Below are 14,768 nucleotides of genomic sequence, written 5' to 3' on the forward strand. Positions count from 1 at the left end.
TCCAATATTATTTATAATCTTTCGAATAAAACAATATTTTCAAATAATTTTTTATTGAAATGAATTTTTCAATAAAAAAGCAATATGAACAAAAGTCAAAGTTTTTAGGTCAAAGTTTCCAAAAGTAGACCGTTTCCGCCCTTTCGGGGCTCATCAGTGCTGGGTAGGAACTCTTGCTATCCTTACAAATCTGCCGTTATCAGTATAACTAATAAACAATCAGAGTGCCCTATAAGTGAGCAGTCCATTGCAACTTATAGTGAAATTCTTCACCAATGATTGCATAGAAGTCGCTATTCAGCAGACATCTTTTACGCTCGGGCTTCCGTTGAATTCCAACATTAAGATATTTATATCAAAGGTCAAAAATTTTAGGCCAGAGATTTCAACAGTAGACAAGAACAAGACGTACGACGGTCAGAAAACACACAATCCTTCTAATGTGTTAAGTTTGTTTGAGCTATTCACAGCAACCTGCAACGCCGGTATCACAACCAAAATATATCCACGGTCACACATATATACATATTTACACTTGTTTGTTACTTCTAATCATACTTTGAAAGCATCGAAGATTCTTTCGATCAGTATCACTCTTTTATTTTACTTTTGATCACACTTATTTGTTACTACTGGTCAGCCGTTGTGTGTCACACTTATATCTTCTGGTTATACGACAAAAACTAGTTCGATCAGTTTCATACTTATTTGTTACTTCTGATCATACTTATTTGTTACGTTGAGTGTCACACTTATTACTTCTGGTCATACGCCGAAGACTAGGTCGATCAGTGTCATACCTTCAGGGCACGTGTAAATTAACACCAAAAAACCCTCGTGAGTTAAAAACCTTTAAGACACCAGGAGATAACGTGTTAAATTACACGAACTGTATTTCGTGAGCTATTAACCCTAAATTCCACGTTTTCTACACGTGTGTAATTTTCAAACACGTATTATCCACGAAAAATACGAAAATTCCACTATAAATACACGTGTTTTTACAACCTGGGCAACTATGAAACTGTTGATGACTTTGAACCATTTCTTCAACCATTTCTTCCGCGTGAAAGACGTTGCGCCACGAGTTTAACTTGGGGTTGCTGTCTATATTCCTATAAAAGTAAAATTCTATTTTTCTACTACTCTCTTTCCCCACGTTTCAAATTTTTAAAAAATCAACTGTTAACCTATCTTATAAACTTTTGATGTTAATAATAAGGAAACAGAGAACTAAAGTAATGAACCGAAGGTATCAGAATCATACTCCCCATTTTAGAAGCGTTTCTCTTAAGAGTCTTATCGTGTAACTATTTACTATCGGATTTTAAATTTCGCGCGTCTCCAGGATTTCATTTCGGGGGGGGGGGGGGGGGGTTGAGGTCAGAATTTCAAGGGGCTGCTGACGAAGGTTTTACAGATGTTTGGTTGCGTGTTTTGAACTCTACTACCGCTCTCTAGATAAAAGACGGGGCTCGACATTCACTAGATTTAATAAGAGAATGCCCTGCGATTGCAAGCGCTTTTTCGATAAATCCAGTTCATTTACACTCGATTTTGTTATATATAGGACTAACTATACCCAGATGCCTATTATATCAATTTCCTTCAGAGGGTGGGGGAAGTATCTAACTTCATGCTTGAAACATGCTTTTTTTATACAGGGCGCCGGCTCAAAAATGAACCAGGGAGAATATCTCAAAATCGATTTTAGGTACGAATTTGAGATTTTCAATTAGCATAGAATGTGTAGGGTGAAAACCAACTATGAAGCTGTTGATGACCTTGAACCATTTCTTCAAGGTCATCCAAAAATTATCGTGAAGAACCATAAGAGTTAAAAAGTTGGTTCCAATCAGAAAATTATTCCTCGTCACGTTTTAGGTCTAAATAGCTTGGAACCGATCGAATTTGACCAATAGACCAATTTTATAGTAGGTTTCCCCCTACACACTTTATGCGAACTGAAAATTTCAAAATCGTACCTAAAACAGATTTTTAAATATTCACCATGGTTCATTTTTGTCGTGGACACCCTGTATACTTCACCTTAAAAGAGTAGTTTTCCGCGTGAAAGACGGATCTAGATATAGGTCGTAAATTAAATCGTTTTTTATAATGAAAATCCCAACCGATTATGGGACTCATTTCATTTATTAATAAAAACAAATAATTAATTAATAAAAAACTCGGTATTGCCGCCTAAGTATAGGATATCTCAAGCGAAGCGCTCGTGACCCGTCCCTCCGGATCCAAAAAATTGAGCCTCTCTCGGATTCCCCACCGAGGAACGTGTCTTGTAATACCGAGGCTTCGTAGTCCGCCTATGACATAGGTTTCCCCGATGTTTTGGGTGGTATTCAGTAGATATAATATATTTCGATCCAGTTCCTCGTCGGTTATTTCATATTCTTCATCCAACATTCCATATTCAAGACGACGCCTAAAGATGGTACGAACATTCGCGCCAACAACAGCCGCACTCCGTGACCACGACAGCCCTAAATTATAACGACACCACGAAATTTGATCCCTAGTGATATCGAAAGGTGGTCTTCCTACTGCAGCTGAACGGATAACTTAGCAAACAAAACATACGGATTGGAAGAAAAATCTTCTTGGTTATATAAATGATTTAACAACTCTAGTAAATGACAGTTCAAGGCGTTAGAAAGGGTTTCCAAAAGCTCTCTTACGTAATTTCTGTTGTCATCGGGAAGTAAGTGATTGCGGCAATCTAAGGCTAACAAAAATCGCCCCATTATTAAACAATGCGATTGTAATCTTCATTTAAGCATTTCTATCACGTTTAAATCGTTACTATAGCGGTATCTTATGAAAGATTCGTACCAATTACCAAGGCTTTCTATATAATTCGCCACATCGTTAACTTCCATTACAACTAATAATACGAAAATTAAGCACACTAGATGCCTCCCCCGTTCAGCTGTTAGTTGTTTGTTGCAAACGCTCAAACGCCACCAAAATACTTTAAAATATTGCCACAAACAGTGGGAAACTCTTTGGATCGCGCAGCGCTAAGCGTTTCCGACCTTTGAAACCGAAACAAAAACAGCGTAGAGAGGGGAAAGATCAAGATGCCGCAATCTACATTTGAAAACGTCGGCCCGAAACAGTTAAAGGGTAAAGTTCGGGTTCTGGGTTCGAGAAGACGAGGCAGAGCGAGTGAAGGCGAAATAAAATGACAACCGTCAAAACAAAATAAGGATAGCAAGAATAATTTTCAGTTTAGCTACTAATTCCGGCGGGTTAAATGAAAAATTAACGTTGAGCGAGGTTGGGCGTTTGTAGGGAGGAAGGTTGTGGTCGTTGCAGTAGCGTATCTACCGGGGGGGGGGGGGGGGCGACCATCCCGGGCGTGATTTTTGTGCCCTTTTAATTGTTCGGTATTACTAAAAATTTGGGCTAAAGGTTAGATATTCCATATTCAATTAAATTAAATAATATCTGTATTATATCGAGATTTCTATCTATATCTTATTTTCGTGGGTAATTAAATTACATCTATTGCAAAGCTCTAAGTAACATGTTGGAAACAAAACATTACCTTGTGAGCTTAAGCAGTGGCAGTTCTTTAGGTAGTTACACTTGGCGTCAGTGGCGCCGCCAGGAATTTTTCCCACGTAGGAACTATAATTTGGGGCCCTCTCTTGCCCACCAAATTTTTAATATATTTACTTAAACCATAAGTGTTATTGTTGAAGAAAATTGGAAGCGATAAAGATATGCGATGTGTAAACAAAAAAAAATTTTTATTGTGTAAATATATTTTTTAAAGCATATTCTATTTGTCGCACCGATAACGTTTTATTCTTCCATGTTTTTTAATGGTTACATTTTTCAGTATAAAAACCACCATGCAAAAAGTAACCTTGCTTCAGTTCGTATTATGTTTTATCTTAAATAAACTTGATTTATAGTTTTAAAATGTTGACTCCGTCTTAATTCATTTTCATCTTGTGTGGAAGCTGCTATTATCATTGAAGCGTAATAACTTCAATAGTCATACTTATGTGTATTATGTTACTTATGGTTTAAGTAAATATCTTAAACATAAGTATGGCACTAGCTATTCAACTAATGCATTTTTTTAATAATGATCGGTTTCGCCATTGTAAATTATTATGTGACTAAAGAGTAAGAACTCTCGGCGAATTCCTCTTTGTCTTTGGAAATCGCCGAGTGATACAGCCAAGGCCCATTAAAATTTGAAATGCTTTCAAAAATGTAAATAACGCTTACTATGTGTGAAAATATGTATGCATTATTATATAAGGATATAAAAATAACTATTATCAACATTAAACATTAGCTCGAGCATTAGCTAGTTATTTTCGAATTTAAAACATGTGTTTTCTCTGGTATGAATAACCATCTGAAACTATACTACTACAATAACTAACAAAGTTACTTTGTCAACTTATATACAGGGTGATTTAATAGTCAGTACAAAGTTTAAAAAAATCGAATTATTTCTTACCAATTCTCTCACTATCACAAGTAGCCATAATGTGAGCCATTATTTCTGCACGAAGCTCTGTTGTTGAATTTAATTTGTGTAATTCTAAAGAATTCCATTTTGATCTAAAATTAAAACACAAAAATTGAATTCTTATAAGACTAAATTGTAAATAAACAAAACCAGAAAACTAAATACAACTTACTTGTCTAGCATACACTAATGCGGGATAAATTTTTAATACTTCGCTAATGCTTAGACTTCTTGTTAATTTTAAACGGTCATTGAATGTCTTATCCATTTTGGAGTCAATCAACAAAACATTAGGTTCCGATTTCTCCATTTCATTTTTCATGGCTTTCTGATGAGCTTCAAGGCTTAAATTATCTTCAAAGTCCTGAAATTCGGGAACCTTAAAAAATTATCACCACATAAATCTCTTAGAAGCCTTATAAATTACCTCAGCCTATCATATTCATGACCTTATTTGCTAAAATAGAAATCAGAAGTTTACCTCCAACCTGTGAATGTTGCCTTAAGGGTTCTCCAAAGTGCTGTCATTTTCTTGTTCTCAATGAACTTCAGTGGTTTTTCATTTTTCCCAAATTTGATTTTCGCTTCTTCCACCTCTTCAAAGTCTTCAGCATTATCGTCTTTATCAATGGTTTGGCGGAAATTTTTAAATTTCCCTTTAATTTTCATATACCGTTTCTCCTTAAAGGGTTACATATACTATAGACATTAACGTATTAACATAAGTAACATAACTATAAATATGACACCTCCTATCCTCCCAATGATAAATTTGTTAATGATAGTCTGCCTTGGTAATGACAATAAGTCATTACATCCAAGGACTGACAACTCTCCGTGAGCTGAATCGGTACATGCTTAAAACTTTATTTTGTTTCTGAAGGTAGTTCTGTTCGAATTCGAGACCCAAACGCATTTTTGGTTTGTATATAATGCTGTAAAGGTATGTTTTTCAACGAATATCCGGTTAGAATACTCCGATTACACAATCACCCTGCAACAAACTATCATTAACCAACATCTTTCACTGTCATACTTATGTTTATGGTATTAATGAAGTTACAAGTTAACAAGGCGTAGCCAGGATTTTATTTCAGGGGGATTTCATAACTGTAATAACGTAATTACCCCAGTTCCTTTCCTTGTAAACCATTCATTTTGGAGAGTAAATCCCAGACCTTGTATACGCCCTTGTATATTAAATCCCTTTTGAGGAGGCTAGTATTTAACTTAGTATTTTGACTTGGTTAATATGTTAAAAATGTTTACCATAAAGTTTTACAGGAGCGAATACTTATAATTATGAGCAAAACACTCTCACAGAGCTTGCAATATCAAAAATGTGTCCTCAAGATCAGAAAGGAACTTATGATACGCCACTGATTATAAGACTGATTATTGCTCGCTTAAATGATTATGTTACCGGAATAAGTTACGCGATTTTTCATAGGACTCCTCTTTGTGCTCCCAAAGAACTCAAAAAATAGCATTTGTTTCCCATTTTTGTGCTCCCACAACAGAAAGAGCAGCTCAATGAAAAACGCCATTACCTACGTCTTATCTGAGGTGAATTAATTTACACAACGGATAATTCTTACATAGCCTTATCCTGGACTCTGACGCAAATGTGGGCACTCCTGTATTAGTCTCTGTGCAACAATGATGTGTGAATTAGGATATCTGTAACAAAAATTTAGAACAAAAACATTTCCAAATTCATATAAATAAACTTACATTGAAAATCTTTTTAAAATATCATTGAACAAAATAGACACTAGTTCATAGTTTTTGTATGCCTTCTTTTTGGTTGGAATTTTGGCGTATTCTTCTGAATTTCTAAATCTTTCTGGTAACTCTGGTAGAGAGTACTCTATAAAAAAGTTTGTTGTGGAACCAGTTCCAGTAGATCTCTTTCTTTTCTGTACAACTTGTAATGCATAAAATCAATAGCCGTAATATTTAATTTAAACATTCACATTAGTTCACTTTTCTCACATTCTTAACTTTACGACTCTGGGTATATGCTTAGAGTCATTTCAAAATTCTCAGGAAAACATCCCCAAAACCCTTCCCTGCCTAGACGCTGGCCGTCTAGCTGACAGGTTAATGGGGTTACCCCCTTTCTAGATCCCCTCTCTATAGAAAGTCGTTCTGGGACCTCTGGCCACGGTTCCCCCTTCGCTTTCTTCTTGCCGTCCCGCGGCACCATCTTTATTGGGCTTAGCGACTCTCCCTCTCTTACCTATTGTTATTTTCTTTAAAGGAAGGACCATTTCCCATCAATTTTACCCAAAACGTTAAGGTTTGCCTATCTAGTTGCCAATACTTTCTTTTTGTATGTTTTATTTTATTCGCGAGAATTCGTGGGAATTCCGCTTTTAATTTAACAAGGCGACCTTATTGGGATCGCCCTGTCAAAACGTTTGCGTCCATATATGGTGAACTTTTATAATTTATGGTGGTCGCCGCCCTGGCGCCACTTTTGACATTTCTACGGACAAGTGATGCGCGGGTCAAAACTTTGATGACGCTGGACACAGTGGCTGATCCCACGGTCAGGGATTGGTAGTTACTCTTTCCCGGGCTTTTCTCAGAGGTCATGATTGGCCCGAATTACGGACGATCTCTAAGACCAAGTTGCGACCTGGTTTAAATACTCGGACTTAGACATTTTTCAACATATATAACTCTGGAAGTCAACCAGAGGAGACGACCGCCAGATATAAAGATCGGAAAGTCACCAAACAAGAATTGGGACATAGTCCCAGTACGGGTCGCGTAGACCGATCGTTTTAGAAACGCGTGAACCCGATTTCGCGATAAAGAGTCGCCATGTGTGCATAATATGTGAGTGCGTGATTCTAGCTAACCGACATCGCCAGTTCTTCCATCAAGGAGCTTGCAGCATCCACCGTCTCTGGACCATATCGTAAAACATTTTTATTTTAATTTATGATATCAATTTTGTATTTCGATTTATATTTGGCTTCAGGCTAACTGGCGCCTTAATATGACGCCTTTGGCATTATTTGACGTAGTCCTCCCTTTTATTTTTCTTGTGTGTTATATTTCGCCCAGTGGGCAATGTTATTCTTAAATCTTTATTAAATGTTTTGTTTTACTTGGCAAACCTCAACCCCATTGTTATCTTTTAGTATAAACATACCCCTAGACAGACTAACTATAATTAAAAATACCCCTACACTATTTTAATAACCTCGCTCAGCCCAATAGTGAAAGTGACGTGAGTCCCCGGGCCAGTCGTTTTTAGTTCGATTAATGTAGCGAAGGTAAACATACGTTTAACCGACTTCCCCTTTTTACCCCTTTTTAGAACGTAGTTAATGATTAATTAGGTCAATGGGTAAAGGTAATATATTTAGTTACATTTTGGGGGTCCGTCCGGGATTTATTTATGTAAAACAATAAGATTAGTATTGAATATTTAAACTTTGGCAATTTAAATTTGAGTACTATGTCGTTTTTAGAGGATAATGGTTGTTTCGCGTTTGTGTGTCTGATTTGTGTTTGTTTTTTTGCTTATGGCTTTAGGTATGAGTTTTTTAGTGGTTAGAGAAGATTTGGGTTAAATGAAACTAAGTTAGTGATGATTTTGGAACTGTCTCAATATCTCCTGGGAGTCTTATGCCTTATTTTGGCTTTAACATTTTAGCGATTTTTTTACACCTTTTGCGTGCTTGATTTCCCTTTTCCCTTTTGTGGATTATGTTTTGACCTTGCCAGGAAGATAAAGTAATTAACTAATTTTTTTAGTACCCAAATTTGATGCAGATTTAAGGTTATTAACCCCAAATATTAGCCCACGTTTCATTGACTACTATTGTTTATTCACGCCTAGTTTGAAGTTTAATTTATATAGGGACAAGGCACTGTGAGGTTGCAAGGCAACACCCATGCTTTTTCCGTAATAAAACATCCTCCGCCAAAATGGTGGCCATAGCCTAAACTACCATGTCACTATAGTCAAACGAATTGAAAGATTGGAACTGTATTATCATTTCACGCTATGTCGAATTTAAAAAAATAAAAAAAAATAAAAATTATTTGCGCTTAACTTACAAAGGGGTTTTCTCTGATGCTCTGGTATCCATCTGTAAAAAGACATGTTGAGATTATTTTCGACTTTGGGAAAATAAATAATAATGGGTAATAATCTGTTAACTCCAAAATCCAAACGTTTTACATGGAAAATCTTCCAAGATTTACAAATTCCACTAGACAAAATTACTGGACCTCACAAAATAATCACTAACATACATTTTCATGACTGTTATTAGCTGAACTAGTATCATCGTCAACCAGCAACAATTCAGTGGAAGTTGTCGCAACATTTGCAGGTTCTTTAGGAACAGGAGTAAGGTTGTTTTTAAAATTGGAAGATTTTTCACTACGTAAACTTTGGTAAAATCTTGAAACACCGTAGATTCATCCACATCTACATTGGTTCCAAAATCCTCATCGAAAACCTGTGTTGGGTAATTATATTAATAATGAACCTATTTAAAAACCTGGCCATTTTAAAGAACATATCACTTGCTACCAATATTAAATATATACTATACCAATTTATTAAAAGAAAATGTACATACAATCAGAGTAAACAATCTTCAGATGCAGAAAAACTGAACACAATTTTACTCTAGATCAAATTAACTAAAAATTTAAGTAGTAATATGTTTTTCTAACTTCAAGAGTTGAATGTAATCATTTGACCTCTACTTGTAAAAAGTCCTGTGTAACTTAAATTATACTGATTTTTAATTTAAATTAGTTAAATAAAAATTTTAATTAAAAACAGGCTTTGGTCAGTGGTAAAATTATAGTGGGTAACTAAAATTTATTTGTTTAAATATTGCAGACAGTGTCACTGTTTTCATGTACCCTGCCATACCACCAAATAACAAATATATATTTAAATATATATTTAAACATTTGCCAACGTTATTGAGTTTCCACATATGTGAAATAGGTATATCTTTATATCATCATTTCAAAATTCAAATTTCCCGCCTTTTTTAAAAGGCCTAAATTTGTTTTTAACGGACGACATCCAGGGGGCGTATGACTCGCTAATTCAAAATAACACAATAATTTGCGAAGACAAACAAGTTTCCCAAATTTTCGGAGTTATAGCAGACGACGGATGAGTTTTTCCCGTTACTCTTCATCCAAAGATATAGAAATGTATATAAAGCTCTGGATAAAAGATTTCAATTGTGGTGAATACGGAGGTGACACCTAGCGGAAAACACACATTTATGCATGTCGATATACTAAGGCGCCTTCTGTCGGTTAGGTGTAAAGTTAAAAAAATATTTAAAAATTAGTTTAAGTTTAATATAAATTTAAACTTTTTCGAATATTTAAAAAATGAACAAATTTTGAAAGGTAAACAACACATTTATTCACGTAAATATGTGAGGTAAAATTACAGGTCTTAATCAAGAAAATAATAATTTGCTAATACCTATGAAACGGAACATTTTTTGAATTTTTAATATTGTATTTGCAATATTTGATAACACGGTAAGCTCCCACCATTTTAAATGAAAATTATACTATTTACTAACTTTTTCAATTACATAACATATAGCATATTTTGCCAGCTTCAACAATTTCTTCATAAACGCGTCCTTAGGTCTAACGTTAATATCGTGCGTTTTTTTTTTTATAAAATTGTAATATAGGTCACCGACAGAGGGCATCTTAAATCAACGACATGCAGAAATTTGAGTTTTCTGCTGAGTTTCAATCTGGCGTTTTCCGTAAGGCTTCGCCTATTCGCCGCGGGTCTATCCTATTTATTATGTATGTGTTTCATCATCGTCTCGCGATTAAACCTAACTTCCGCCGATAGGGAATTCGCGACCAAAATCAATGGATACGCCCACTTTCGGCAGCAGACGGAAGCAGTAACAGGTCGCGTATTAGCAGACGGTACTAACAATTAAAGTTTTAAATCGCGCTGAAATATATAATATTTTCCTCAGAAGTTACTAGTTTTATTATTAGAATACAACACAGAACGTCATTGACCCCAGATGTATTTATTTTCGGCTCTAGCAGACGCTACACACACAAGAATTGGCGGGAAAACTGAGGCACCGCATTGCCACCTAGAGCTGTTTCGGTCGCGAATCAGGTTTGAATTATAGATTATAAGGTCTTGCAACCTCGTTCCCGCTATAAAAAATTATCGACCCACTTATGAAGTTTATACATAATGCCGCAAACCAAATGGCTCTGTTACCACTTGGTTTAACTTCCAGTTACCTAGTCTCTCGTAAATGACCTTCTAGGTTTAGTTAATCAAATACTTTCAACAATTAATGCATTGGCCATTGATGTCATGAAGAATACTAACGGTTTTAAACAAGTTCAAGATGTTTTATTAAAAGAGCAAGAAAATGTGAAACTGGCTTTCGAGAGTTTAAATAGCAACTACAACATACAGTTTTATTGCAAATCCAATCTTGGAATGATTGAACCGATTCAATACACGTTTTCTGAAACGATTAATCTTCCAAAAAAGAAAATCTTTCATTATGTTCCAATAATAAAAGTCTTGGAGAAACTTGACTCATCGGATTATCAACTGGAAATGCAAGTGGATTTAAGTAACTTGTCGAGTGATACCATTGGTCATTTTCTTCAAGGTGCGATTGCAAAAAAAAATATGCGGAATACTTTCTTGTTAAATAAAACCATTCAACTTCAAATCTACACAGACGAATTTGAGGTTGCAAACCCACTTGGATCAAAAAGAGAAAAATAAATAAAGTACTAGGGTGGTATTTTTCAATACTTAATTTAGACGGAGTGCACAAATTAAAGCTCAGCAACATTCATTTAACTTTATTAGCAAGATCAGATGATGTTGATAAATATGGATTTAATGAACTTATGCAGCCGTTACTGTATGATTTAAAGATTTTGGCGAAACTGGCATATTTATACCAAGTGAAAAAACATATTATAAAGTATTTCCTGCACTGTTTTCCGGAGACAACCTAGGCCTCCACCAGCTTGGTGGCTTTAATGCTAATTTTAACAAAGGTATAATTTGTCGTTTTTGCATGGCTGACCGAATAAATATTCATAACATAACTAAAGAAAATCAAGTGGCTTTGAGAAGCATGCCTCATCACGAATATCTTTTACAGAGTATCTCTATTGATCCTAATGAAAGTTCTATTTACGGGGTGTTATTGCTCACCTAATTTCAAGTAGCACTCTATCATTGGATTTGTTCAATAAACGAGTTAGTGATTTCAGCTATGGGAAAACTGAAACTAATAAACCACAAAAACACAATAGAACTTCCATATTTGGTGATAGCCATTTGAAAGGTTCAGCAAGCGAAATATTTTGTTTGTTCCGCCTTCTTACTTTCATCTGTTATGACTTTATACCTTTACCAGAGACTAGTGATGTATGGGACTTGTATTTATTGTTTAGAGAAATTATTGGTTATATTTATGCACCTCAATTGCCGTAGTTATTTTTGTCTATTTTAGAAAACCTCATAGAAGAATTTTTAAAAAGAGTGAAACTTATTTTTTAGGCAGATATTATGACCCCTAAATATCATTATTTAGTACATTATGTTTCAGCGTTTAATAAATTCGGCCCTCTAAGATCAATATCATGTATTAGATTTGAGAGCAAGCATAATTATTTTAAAAAAAATTGCTTATGCCTCAAAGAATTTTTCCAATGTTATATGCAATTGGTTGAAAATTTCAGCAGTATTCAGTTTACTTTGTCAGGATCATTTGTCACTAAAGATAAAATACTCCCAGCTTTAAGAGACCTTGTTGATGATTTCCCCGACTCTCACTATTCAGTTAACAAAACCATGGTTAATTGCTTAATTTACACGACAAGTTGTGTTTTTGCCCATGAAATATTAGAATCTGACATTAAAAGTTTTTTCCAAATTAAATTCATATTTTATGTAAACGGATGTATATTTTTAGCTGGCATATTACTTAAAGCGAAGCTTTTCTGCAAAGAACTGTACGCCTATGAAATTGATTGTGATTCAGATATTTGGAAGTTGAAAAAAATTGACTCCAAGAAACACTGAAATAATGGATGTTTATAAACTGTCAAGTAGCTATTATGTAACAGTAAGAGACAATTATTGAATTAATATTTCTAGTTAGTGTAAAGAAATACATGACTTGTATGACCTCCTTAAACCTTTTTTTTAAGTAGCTAGAATTCAAAACGTTCTAGATTTGGGGGTATTTAAAAGGTTAATTTTCCTCCCCCTGCTTTATTATTAAACAGCATTTTGTTTTAGTAACTGATCATTTTTTAATAAACTCCTAAAGTTGCGCTTTTTCAAACCTCAGATTATATGACGTTTTATCAAAAATATCATGAGTAACATAATAAAATTTAGTATGACATTTTCAGATGTGTTCATGCAAATTTTCTGACGGAACATTTTTTCCACACTGACACTGTTGCCCAGCTTCGAATTGAACGTGCAACCGGTTTTAGTAGTGCATTATTGTACTTTGTAGTACAAAAGTGTCAATCGGACCTGTTTCTTAATGAATGTTACTAGCGAAATAAAAGTTGAGAGGGTAGAAGGGAAAGTATGCCTTGGGGAGGGAAGGCAGTTAAAAAAAACAGGATAAAACGCCTCGTAGTGAGCAACGAATGAACTAGGTAGCATTGGTTAAAGCTAGAGTATCAAAGGCATGTTAGTAGTTATGTACCGTATTCCTAGCCAAGCGGGGGCGTGGCTACCGCGTCCACAGCTGCGTGACGGGGGGGAATGAAGCGGGGAATCGCGTTGCCGACCCCCCTCGGGCGCGTGTCACGCGTGCACTCGTGCGTAACGAGCACAGGTGTTAATTAATTAGCCTAGTTAGTCGACCTGTCAATCAACCTGTTCAAGGTCAAAAGGGTTAATATTAATAAGCGTGGTATTGTTTAACTAGATGGATTACCGTTAGGGGTCATTGACCTGTTATATGGATAGTATAGTAACATGTGTTTAGGATCACAAGTAGTTATACTTGTTTATTATATGTTTGAATATTAATTTTTGGCGGGAAAGTGTAAGCGTCGCGTGTATAAAAATCAACAAGTGGTTAAACTCTTTAGGTTTATTAATGTACACTTATGTTTGACATGATTTTGGCGGGGAAACGGGTATAGTTTGTACTCTATAGGTCTATTACATGTTTGTACCTTTATAATTAACCGTTAGGGGTAATTGACCTGGTAGCTATATGGTTAACAAATCGTTTTTGGCGCGAATTTAACATGTGTTTCGGTTAGAAAAGCGCGGGAAATTGTAAGCGTCGATCAATAAGTAGTTACACTCTGTAGGTTTATTATATGTTTAAATATTAATTTATGGCGGGGAAACGGGTAAAGTTTGTACCTTTATAATTACACGTTAGAGCTAATTGACCTGGTTGCTAGATGGTTAACAACTCATTGGCATTTTTGGCGGGGATTTAACATGCGTTTATGATGATGTAAGCTCGAAAAGGATCAATGAACAAGTGGAGGGGGGTAAAGTTTGTATTTACTAGTATCAACGTTTGCATGGTTTAATTACCTGACAACGGTTAGGAAGCGTCTTTGGGATTATGGACCTGAACAAGTGATCTCTTTTAGTGGATGTTATATGGTTGAGCTTTTAGCATTTTGGCGAGAAAATTATTTAACATGTTCTGAAGACGGTTAGGAAGCGTCTTAAGTAATCTTAAGAAGTAAATATTAATGAGTTTTATAAGCTGTGTTTTAACGTTAGGAAGCGCGGTAAAAATGATTCATATTTACGCTAACAACACATAACGGGGTAAAGTTTGTAGGCTGGTTTCGAGTGGTCTCTCTTTTAGCGGTTGTTATAAGAACTCTTAGTCATTTTTGACTTGAAAATTCTTTAACATGTGAAATGATTAGGGAGAAAATGTATCGACCAATTAACAAGTGGTGTCTTGGTTGAACTCTTAGGAAGAAATTGAGAGTTAAAGGTATAATAAAAGGTTACATCATAATAAGCTGTGTTGTAATAACCGTTAGGAAGCGTGGTAAAAATGATTCACTTTTAATGACTGAACATAACGGGATAAAGCTTGTATCGTGTTATAACCTGTCATTCGTGGTCATCTTTATAGTGTCCCACCAGGGGTGTCTCATTGGGTAACAAGTTGTCCCTATATGGTTCGTTAATGATTATAGCCGCGTCACGTGACACGCATCA

The sequence above is a fragment of the Leiobunum rupestre genome, chromosome 8 (genome assembly GCF_980474605.1).
Source record: "Leiobunum rupestre chromosome 8, qqLeiRupe1.1.hap1, whole genome shotgun sequence".
NCBI classification, from domain to species: Eukaryota; Metazoa; Arthropoda; class Arachnida; order Opiliones; family Sclerosomatidae; genus Leiobunum; species Leiobunum rupestre.